Here is an 8,762-nt window from a genome sequence, read left to right on the forward strand (position 1 = left end):
ATATATGTTTGTCATGTAGTATCTTGATTACATTATGTTTGATGTTGTTAATCATGTTTGGGAGTTGTTTTGGAATTTGGAGGAAGTAGATAATATAAGGGAAATGTTGTCCGATTTTCATTGGCTCATTTATTAGTCTAGCTTGATCTTATGAGAGTTTCAATGGCTTGACCTTGGTATGAATTATCTTGAATGTAGATTTGCAAGTTCGGAAGGATAAGCGTTAAGTAGTTAAGGAAACGACAAGGTATGTTAAGGTTATTCCTTCTTTTCTTGGCATGATTCCATATATGGTAAAAAAAATGTAATGAACCTTATGACTAGGGACTTGTCAAAGTAGAGCTTGTCATATTATTGCATAGTTTTCGAGTGTTATGTTATTCTTTCCGAGGGTCCGTATCTCCTCCCTATGTCCTTGAGTTTATAGAGAGACAGAAGAGGCATGTTATAGTATCAGTATTTTCAGCATATGCATAATATTGTCACGACCCAATTTCACAAAGTCGTGCAGGCACCTACCTATCCCACCTTGGTAGGCGAACCCTTAATTCAACCATCACAAACACAGTATATATAACGGAAGAAAATAAGCAATGAAGCCTGTCATTCAAATATATAATAAATGCGGATGTAATCATAAACCACCCCAGTATCTGGTCTGGTCATACAAGAGCACTAACTAAATACTACAAGTCTGAAGATTAAAAGTCTCAAAATACAACCGTCTCGAAATAGAGTAAGACAAGTAAGTAAGGGAAAGAACATTCAGGTAGCAGCCGTCATCGTGCTCACCCTGAAATGACTCTACAGCAGCCTCGCCGATCAGCCGCGAGGGAAAAGAGTGAATCTGTCTAATACTCTGCATCCATAAAAGAATGCAACAAGCGTAGGTCAGTGCAAAACAATGGTACTGGTAGGTATCATAGGCCAACTAAGACTAGTTGACATATATAAAGACAATACGGTAAAAGAAAACAAGTAAACGATAGAATACAAGTCATGTTTTTCCACGTAATCACCGTTCATATCCAACCTTATGTTATAGAAACTAATCTCAATTGTTCCAACCATTCACATATATCAACAAGTCTACTAGTACGATCCAATCAACGTAGTCTAACTCACAAACAACCAAGAAGTATAACCAACACCATAACCAAGTCATAATCAACCAAGAAGTATAATCAAAGCAATGAATATGAGGTATGAATGCAATGTGATGCAATGCAATGCCTGTACTTTTGTACTCCGATGGCGGAATACTTCTATGCCTCGGTAGTACAAACCCATGGGGGACCCATAAAGTCCAAGCACAGTCACTCCGCACACAGCTCAGAGGACCAAATACCCGAAAATCTCATAATATCAGTGTTCCATATCAATCACTCCACACACAGCCCAGAGATGACTTAATATCAAATATGTCTCAGAAGAATATCGGTCACTCCGCACACAGCCCAGAGATGACTCGTATCAATGTAATAATGTATGAAGTAAGAATATGATGCAAGTACAATATCAATGAATCATATCAACCAACCCTGCCACGAAGGGGCGCACAAGTAATATCAGCACCAAGGCAACGAGATAAACCACACATGAGTCATAACTCTCAATTTTACTAATAATCAAGTCTCACAATATCACATTCATCAATGTTTCCTTTTCATTTCTATGATCAGTACCAATCACAAAGCCTAACAATATAGTATCAGTATTTCAATCTCGGTCATTCCGTGTCAAAAAGCCTAGGGTGACTCAATAATCAATATGCCATGAATATGAGTTTGAATATGGGATAATGCAACTATAAACCGTGAACAATCTTGAGTTTCAAGTCGCGCCAAACATAGCGCACCAATATCACAAATGATACACATCCGTGCCATACAAAGCGCACCAATATCATCAGTAATGATCCACACAGTAATCATAACGAATATCCAATTTCCATGACAATAAGGGCCAAATATCCAAAATTGCTATACCAATAACAAGGCGTACACTAAGTACTAGTATCAATATCAAGTAATTTCGTTCTTCCGTTTGACTTCCAGTTCACAAACAATCCACCAATTTATATACAACGTACCAAATAAGTCCTATGGAGTCTACAGGCCACAAGCCCGATCAAACAAGTCACAAGAAATACCAAACCCTAAGGCAACATCTATCCCAAACTTCATACTCGAAGGTTTGCATGAAATCTCCGACAATATTATCTAAATATACGCTTCGCTAGTCGAAGTCTCACCATAAATGTAAGCCGTAACCTACCTGGAACGCCGAACAACAAATCACGGATCACGAACTAATTCCTTACCCTCACGGTGAGTCTCCATACAATCGAACTCTAACCAAATAGAGATTATATGTAAGAATACGAGAAGGACAACACCCATATTGGTTATATTCTATTCGGGTCAAACCCTCTCTTTAATATAGGAAAACGAGACTTAAGGGCAAAATGGAAATTTTATGATGAAAATACTAATTTCTACACCAATTAACCCAAACCCAACATTAAAATCAAAGGAATGTTCAACTAATCCTCAAAATCCTTTTTATATGAAAAAACCCCCCAATTTGGGTCTAAGAACCCTAATTTTTATTCAAGAATTTCTATGAAATAATCATGTGTTATTAATTACTAAGCATGGAAATATGATACTCTATCATAAACATCAACAATTTCATTATTAAACTCCATCTACTCATCAATTTCGTTTTTAACACTTTTTCTTCCAAAACCCATGAAAACCCTCTTTAATTCTAGTTATTACTAGGTTAGAATCATGCAATAATAAGTTCTAGTCATCAAATCCATACTTAATAGAGCTAACCTAACCAACAAATAGGGATTTTTTAACCACAAGTTCATTTTAGAAGAAAACCCCAGAACTCAATTAGCCTTCATACTCTTAGGAGGAATCTTAGCATAGATTAATGGTTAATAGAAGTGAATAGATGATTCTAATGTCAAGGATGTTACCTTTGTGAAGAACTAGTAAAAACCCTCTCAAAATCTCCTCCCCAAGTTTAGAGATATGAAAATGAAATAATGACTTAAGGTTGGGGCTTTTAAAACTTAAAATAGCAGATTCTGCCCGTCGACCGCTTCGGTGGCCACCCGACAGCTTGGGCGGCCACCCGACCGCTTCGGCGGCCACCCGATCGCTTCAGCGGCCACCCGATCGCTTCGGCAGCTCTTCCAAAATTGGAATTATCACTCAGAACCATCCCAAAACCTCCCAGACATAAACCAACTATGCAGATATACATAAAAACGCGCTGCGAACGCAGTCGTGGCCTAGGAATTCCCATTGGAGGTCTCGTTGACCAAGTGAACCCCCGATACCTCAAAACTAACTTTCCAACCCATGTCCCAAAATGCAACCGTGCATTGGGAACCAAACCAAATATGCACACATTCTAAATGACCATACGAACCTTTCGGAATCGACGAATTTTCAATAAAGGACCGTTTACCCAAAAGTCAACTCTGAGTCAACCATTTTTCGCTTTAAGCCTAATTTTTATACAAGGTTACCCGAATCAAATCTAAACACATTAGGAAGCGTGTCAACGGTCCTCTCGGGTCAAAAGTGAGCTAACCAAGCTCAAAAGTGTCGGAGATGCAAAAACGACCAAACGGTTCGTTACAGATATACATATATTTTCTTTAGCCAGGCAACTTGGTCAGTGAGACACATTCTTTTGCCTGGCCTGCGGGTCAGTGAGACAGATTGCCTACAGGTTAGTGAGATAGATTGCCTGGCCGACGGGCCAGTGAGATTTTAAAATTGCCTGGACGCTTGGTCAGTGAGATATATAATAGCATTATTTTGCATTTCATATGAGACAGGTCAGGTGAGATATTTCGGATATCTTTTGGCCTCCAGATTATATTGTTTCAGTTCAGTTTCAGTTATCGCTTGCCTTACATACTTAGTACATTGTTTCGTACTAACGTCCCTTTTTCCGGGGGCGCTGCATTCATGCCTGTAGGTACAGATCGACAGACCGATAGACCACCCCAGTAGGCAGGATGTGATATCAGCTGATTGGTGCGCTTCCTTTTGTTCGGAGTTTCCAGGTATTTGGAGTCTCTCTCTTTTGATTACAGATTGTATGGACCGGGGCCCTGTCCCGATCATGGTACAGTCATACTTTCCCTAAAGGCTTGTAGACGAGTCCTCTATATAGTATGTCTATGTGATAGGCTTGTCGGCTTGTATATGTCTGTTGAATACTGTTGGTTTTGTACAATTAAAGCAGCCTCGTCGGCTTGCTCGGTTGTGTAGATATATTTTGGGTGTGTGTGCTGATGTGCCGGGGATTTGTGGCACATTCGACGCCTTTTTACTATGAATCTTGGTTGTTTTCAAGTAAATCTGGTTCTTGTTAATATGTTTTGTTGTGTTTTAGGAAAAACAATGGCCCAAAAGCAAAAAGCGTAGAACAACAGAAAAAGTGCCAGAAATGAGAATAACGGTCCGTCGATCAATCGACGAACCGTCCTTCGAATTGTTGATAAGCCTGATTTTCCAGTGATGACAAAGTTGAAGACGATGAAGGACAGAGACATCTGCGAAGCGTCGAACTGATCGATGTTTCGTCGATGGTATCGTCAAGAAGGATATCTTAACAGAGGAGAAAACGACGGGATACTCGACGGAGCGTCGAATCGGTCGACGGCACCATCGAACGGTACACAGTGCTGAAGTTACAAAAGACGAAAAAATCGACGGATCGTCGAAAGATCGACGGTCCGTCGATCTTGCTATCGGGGGCAATTTTGTTAGTTTTTTCTGTGTGTTTTTGGAGCCTATTTAAAGAACATTTTAGGTTTTACTTTGATATTCAGATTTTATTGTACTCAACTAAAAAGTCCCATTGGTGGGTGAGCATTGAATACTCCCCTTTTGGAACTTAGTGAAGACAACAAGATTCTTTATTCCACCATCTTTATTACCTTTGTAAGCTTTTTGTCTCATTTATTGCTTACTACTTTTGAGACCATAATGTGTGAGTAGTCTCTTAAATCAAAGTAGTGGACCCAAAATGATAGGTGATATGTAATGGATATCTAACATTGTATATATACATAATGGGTTGTGATGTATTTTATTATTTCTCGTATTCATTGTTTTATAAGTGGTTGCAAACACTTGTTCATGCACAAACCCTAGTTTATTTGGAAAGATGAACTAGGGTGTGATTTGAAATAATATTACAAGAACTCGGGGCGCTAACCCTCGTTTAATGAACTCGCTTAGGAATAAGATGAGTTCTACTTGGCATATTTAATCCACCTTATTTATAACTTTTCTGCATTTGAAAAAATCATGGAAAGAAATACTATCTAATTATTGGAAAATATTAGGAAGTGTATTAGAGATTAAGTGCATGCATAACCACAACCCATTAGAAATATATCATATTGACACCCATAGCATAACGTCTAATCATTGTAGGGATACAACTTTGGTTCTCCAAATCCAAACAGATTTCAAACAGTTCGACATAGCAAATACAAACCAAATCTCTTTTCTTAAAATATTCGGAATAGGATTAAAGCCTTTAAAGACCAGTGTCGCATACAATTAGTACCCCTTTTCTCTCCATATTCCCTGTGGGATTCGACCCCAACCTTGTTTGAGTTACTATATTTGACAACATCCGATTTACGCCATTAGAAATTACTAATTGTTGTGTACTCTTATTTAAAACTTTTTCTATTCCATCACACCTTGTTTGCTGTTATGGTGAACCAGGTGAACATGGCTGGAAGACAAAATCGCAATCAGGGAAACCAAGGTGGACCCCAAGTGAACCCACCTGCACCAGAAGAGGACGAAGAGGAAAACATATTTGAGGAATTCATCAATGAAGCTGATTATGCTTCTGCTGTGGTCCCTCCTAGAACTGGAAATGCTACGTTCAAAGTTGATAGTTCTATCTATCAGCTGCTGAAGCTTGAAGGTTATTTCCGAAATTCTTCGGAGGATTGTCCACTTCGACATTTGAAGAACTTCTTGCATGTATGTTCTCAACAATCCCAAGGTGTTGTTTCTGCTGATGCACTGCGGTTACGGGTTTTCAAATATTCCTTGGTTGGCCAAGCAAAGGAATGGTATGAAAAGCTTCCCAGCAATTCTATCCATACCTGGAGCGAGCTAGCCAACACTTTTCTGAAGAAGTGGTTCCCACCGAGCAAAAAAGCCGAACTTCGACACAAGATCTTTGAGTTCAAACAACTCCCAGGGGAACAATTATATTCGGCATGGGAGCGGTTCAAGTATTATCTAGCTCAATCTCCAACTCACGAGTTTCCGGATGCTATTCTCACGGAGAAATTCTACAAGGGCTTAGACACAATGAATCAGATTGCTGTCAATACTGCCGCGGGAGGATGTTTCATGGACATGTCATTTATCGTCATCACCCGCTTGCTTGATAAACTCACCACCCACAATCAAGATTGGTATTCCACTGATAATGAGAGCATCTCTTATGGTAGTCCATCACTAGGTGCCGTGGCAAAAGAAAACCATGAGAGAGATCATGCCTTTGCTCAATTGCAAACCACGGTGGATCTATTATCAAAGAAGTTGGCAGAAAAAGATGCCCAAGGGGTAAATGTTGTTGACGAGTTACCACCTCTTCCACAAGGCATGTATCAAGTCCTGAAGGGATGTACCAAGATGGTCAACAACAGTGCGAAGATGCTAATTATATCAACAACTCGCAAGGGGGCTATCAAAGGCAAAATTATCAAGGTCCGGGCCATCACCCATGGCAAAAGCCTCAACAACAATTTCAAGGGAACAATTATAGCAGAAATGATCAGGGCAATCCAAATCAAGGGAATTACAACAACAATAATTTTGGCAACAAGAGCTCGAACCCCTACATTCCACCTAGGGGGCAAGCATCCAATTCATAACAGTAGAGAGACAATTCAGCTAGAAACTCTGCTGGGAATACGTCTAATGATTCTGGAACTCAAAAGTATGATGCAGAAAATGCTAATGAATCCGGACAGAACAGAGAGCACAATCAAGGGAATGTCTCAGGTTTAACTATCTCATTCAGCTTCCATTCAGAAGCTTGAATCGCAATTCAGAGATCTTTCCCGAGAAGTGCATACTCCTCAACATGGGCAACTACCAAGTGATACAGGTCCAAATCCAAAAGGTAGTGGAGTAAACTCTGTGGAGCATGCAGTTGCTATTAGCACCAGAAGTAGAAAAATACTTCAAGGTGCTAATAAAAATGTGATTGATCTTGAGCCAACTGTTGAATAAGAAGCGCAACCTGATGTATCTGATGATATTGTGGAGGAAGACGCAGAGGAGGAAGTCCCTATTATAGCTGAAGAGGAGCAGAACCTTGATAATCTCAAGGCACAAGGAGAAAAACAGAAAAAGGGGAAGGCAAAACTTTCTGGTGCTCTTCGCCCTTTCAGCCAATTGTTCAAATCTTCACCGCCTTTTCCTCAAAGACTAGTGAGAAAAACAGAAGATGGCCAAGTGCTTGCGATTTTATGATCAACTCAAGCAGTTGACGATGAACATTCCTTTCATGGATGCTGTCCAAGAAATGCCTGGCTTTGCTAAGTATTTGAAGGATCTCTTAACAAAGAATAAGAAGCCATTGAAACACGACACTGTGGGTATCACTCATCGCGTTAGTGCTATTCGTTCCAAGACCACAGTGCAAAAAAGGGAAGATCCTGGAGCATTCACAATTCCATGCACCATAGGGAAGCAGGATTTTGCCAGGGCTTTGTGTGATAATGGGGCTAGCATTAATCTTACGCCCCTGGAAATTTTCAAGAGATAGGGATTAGGGATGCCAAGGCCAACTACCATGAGATTACAGATGGCTGACAGATCGATAAAAAGGCCAGTGGGGGTAGTTGATGATGTGCTTGTTCAAATCGGGGAATTCCTACTACCGGCAGATTTCGTTATTCTTGATTGTGCTATTGATCAAGAGATTCCTATTATTCTAGGAAGACATTTCCTTGCGACGGGGAGGGATCTTATGGATTTCGAGAAGCATGAGATCAAGTTTCGTGTGAATGATGAGGAGGTGACTTTTCACACCAGCAAAGGCATGAAATTACCTAGTCCTTATCAAAGTATTTCAGTCATTAATTTCATTGATGTGGTAGATGAAGCGGTAGTATTCAAAATGGAGGAAGAATGCTTGGGTGAAGCCTTATCAGCCATCTTGGTGAACTTTGATGCAGAACAAATGGAGGGATATATTGAAACGGTGAATTCACTCACCGGTCTGGGGTCTTACTCTTTTGAGCCCAAGAAGTTGTCTCTTGATTTAGAGAAACGAACAACTCCTCCAGCAAAACCATCAATTATTGAGCCACTGAAGTTGGAACTCAAGCAACTTCCATCCCATCTTAAATATGTGTTTCTTGGAGCAAATGCTACCCTTCCAGTTATTGTGTCATCATTTCTTAATGAGGGCCAAATTCAAAGACTCATCGCAGTTTTGAGGAAGCATTTAAGAGCTTTGGGTTGGACTATTGCAGACATCCGGGGGTTTCACTTCGGATTTTATGAGCACCGAATATAGTTGGAGGAGGAAAGTTCGCCAAGTGTTGAGCATCAGAGAAGATTAAATCCACCGATGCAAGAGGTGGTGAAGAAGGAGACCATTAAGTGGCTAGATGCTGGGGTGGTTTACCCGATTGCTAACAGTCCATGGGTAAGCCCAGTCCAGTGTGTGCCAAA

General features: G+C 40.2%; 1 non-coding gene across 1 annotated transcript; it reads right to left on the reverse strand.

Moving 5' to 3' along the window:
* Positions 1–6,228: 6,228 nt before the first annotated feature.
* LOC132612416 (small nucleolar RNA R71) lies at positions 6,229–6,334 on the reverse strand. Its single transcript, XR_009571780.1, has one exon. It is a non-coding gene; the product is annotated as a small nucleolar RNA R71 (small nucleolar RNA).
* Between the last annotated feature and the right edge of the window lie 2,428 nt (positions 6,335–8,762).

The sequence above is a fragment of the Lycium barbarum genome, chromosome 9 (genome assembly GCF_019175385.1).
Source record: "Lycium barbarum isolate Lr01 chromosome 9, ASM1917538v2, whole genome shotgun sequence".
In the NCBI taxonomy this organism is placed as follows: domain Eukaryota; kingdom Viridiplantae; phylum Streptophyta; class Magnoliopsida; order Solanales; family Solanaceae; genus Lycium; species Lycium barbarum.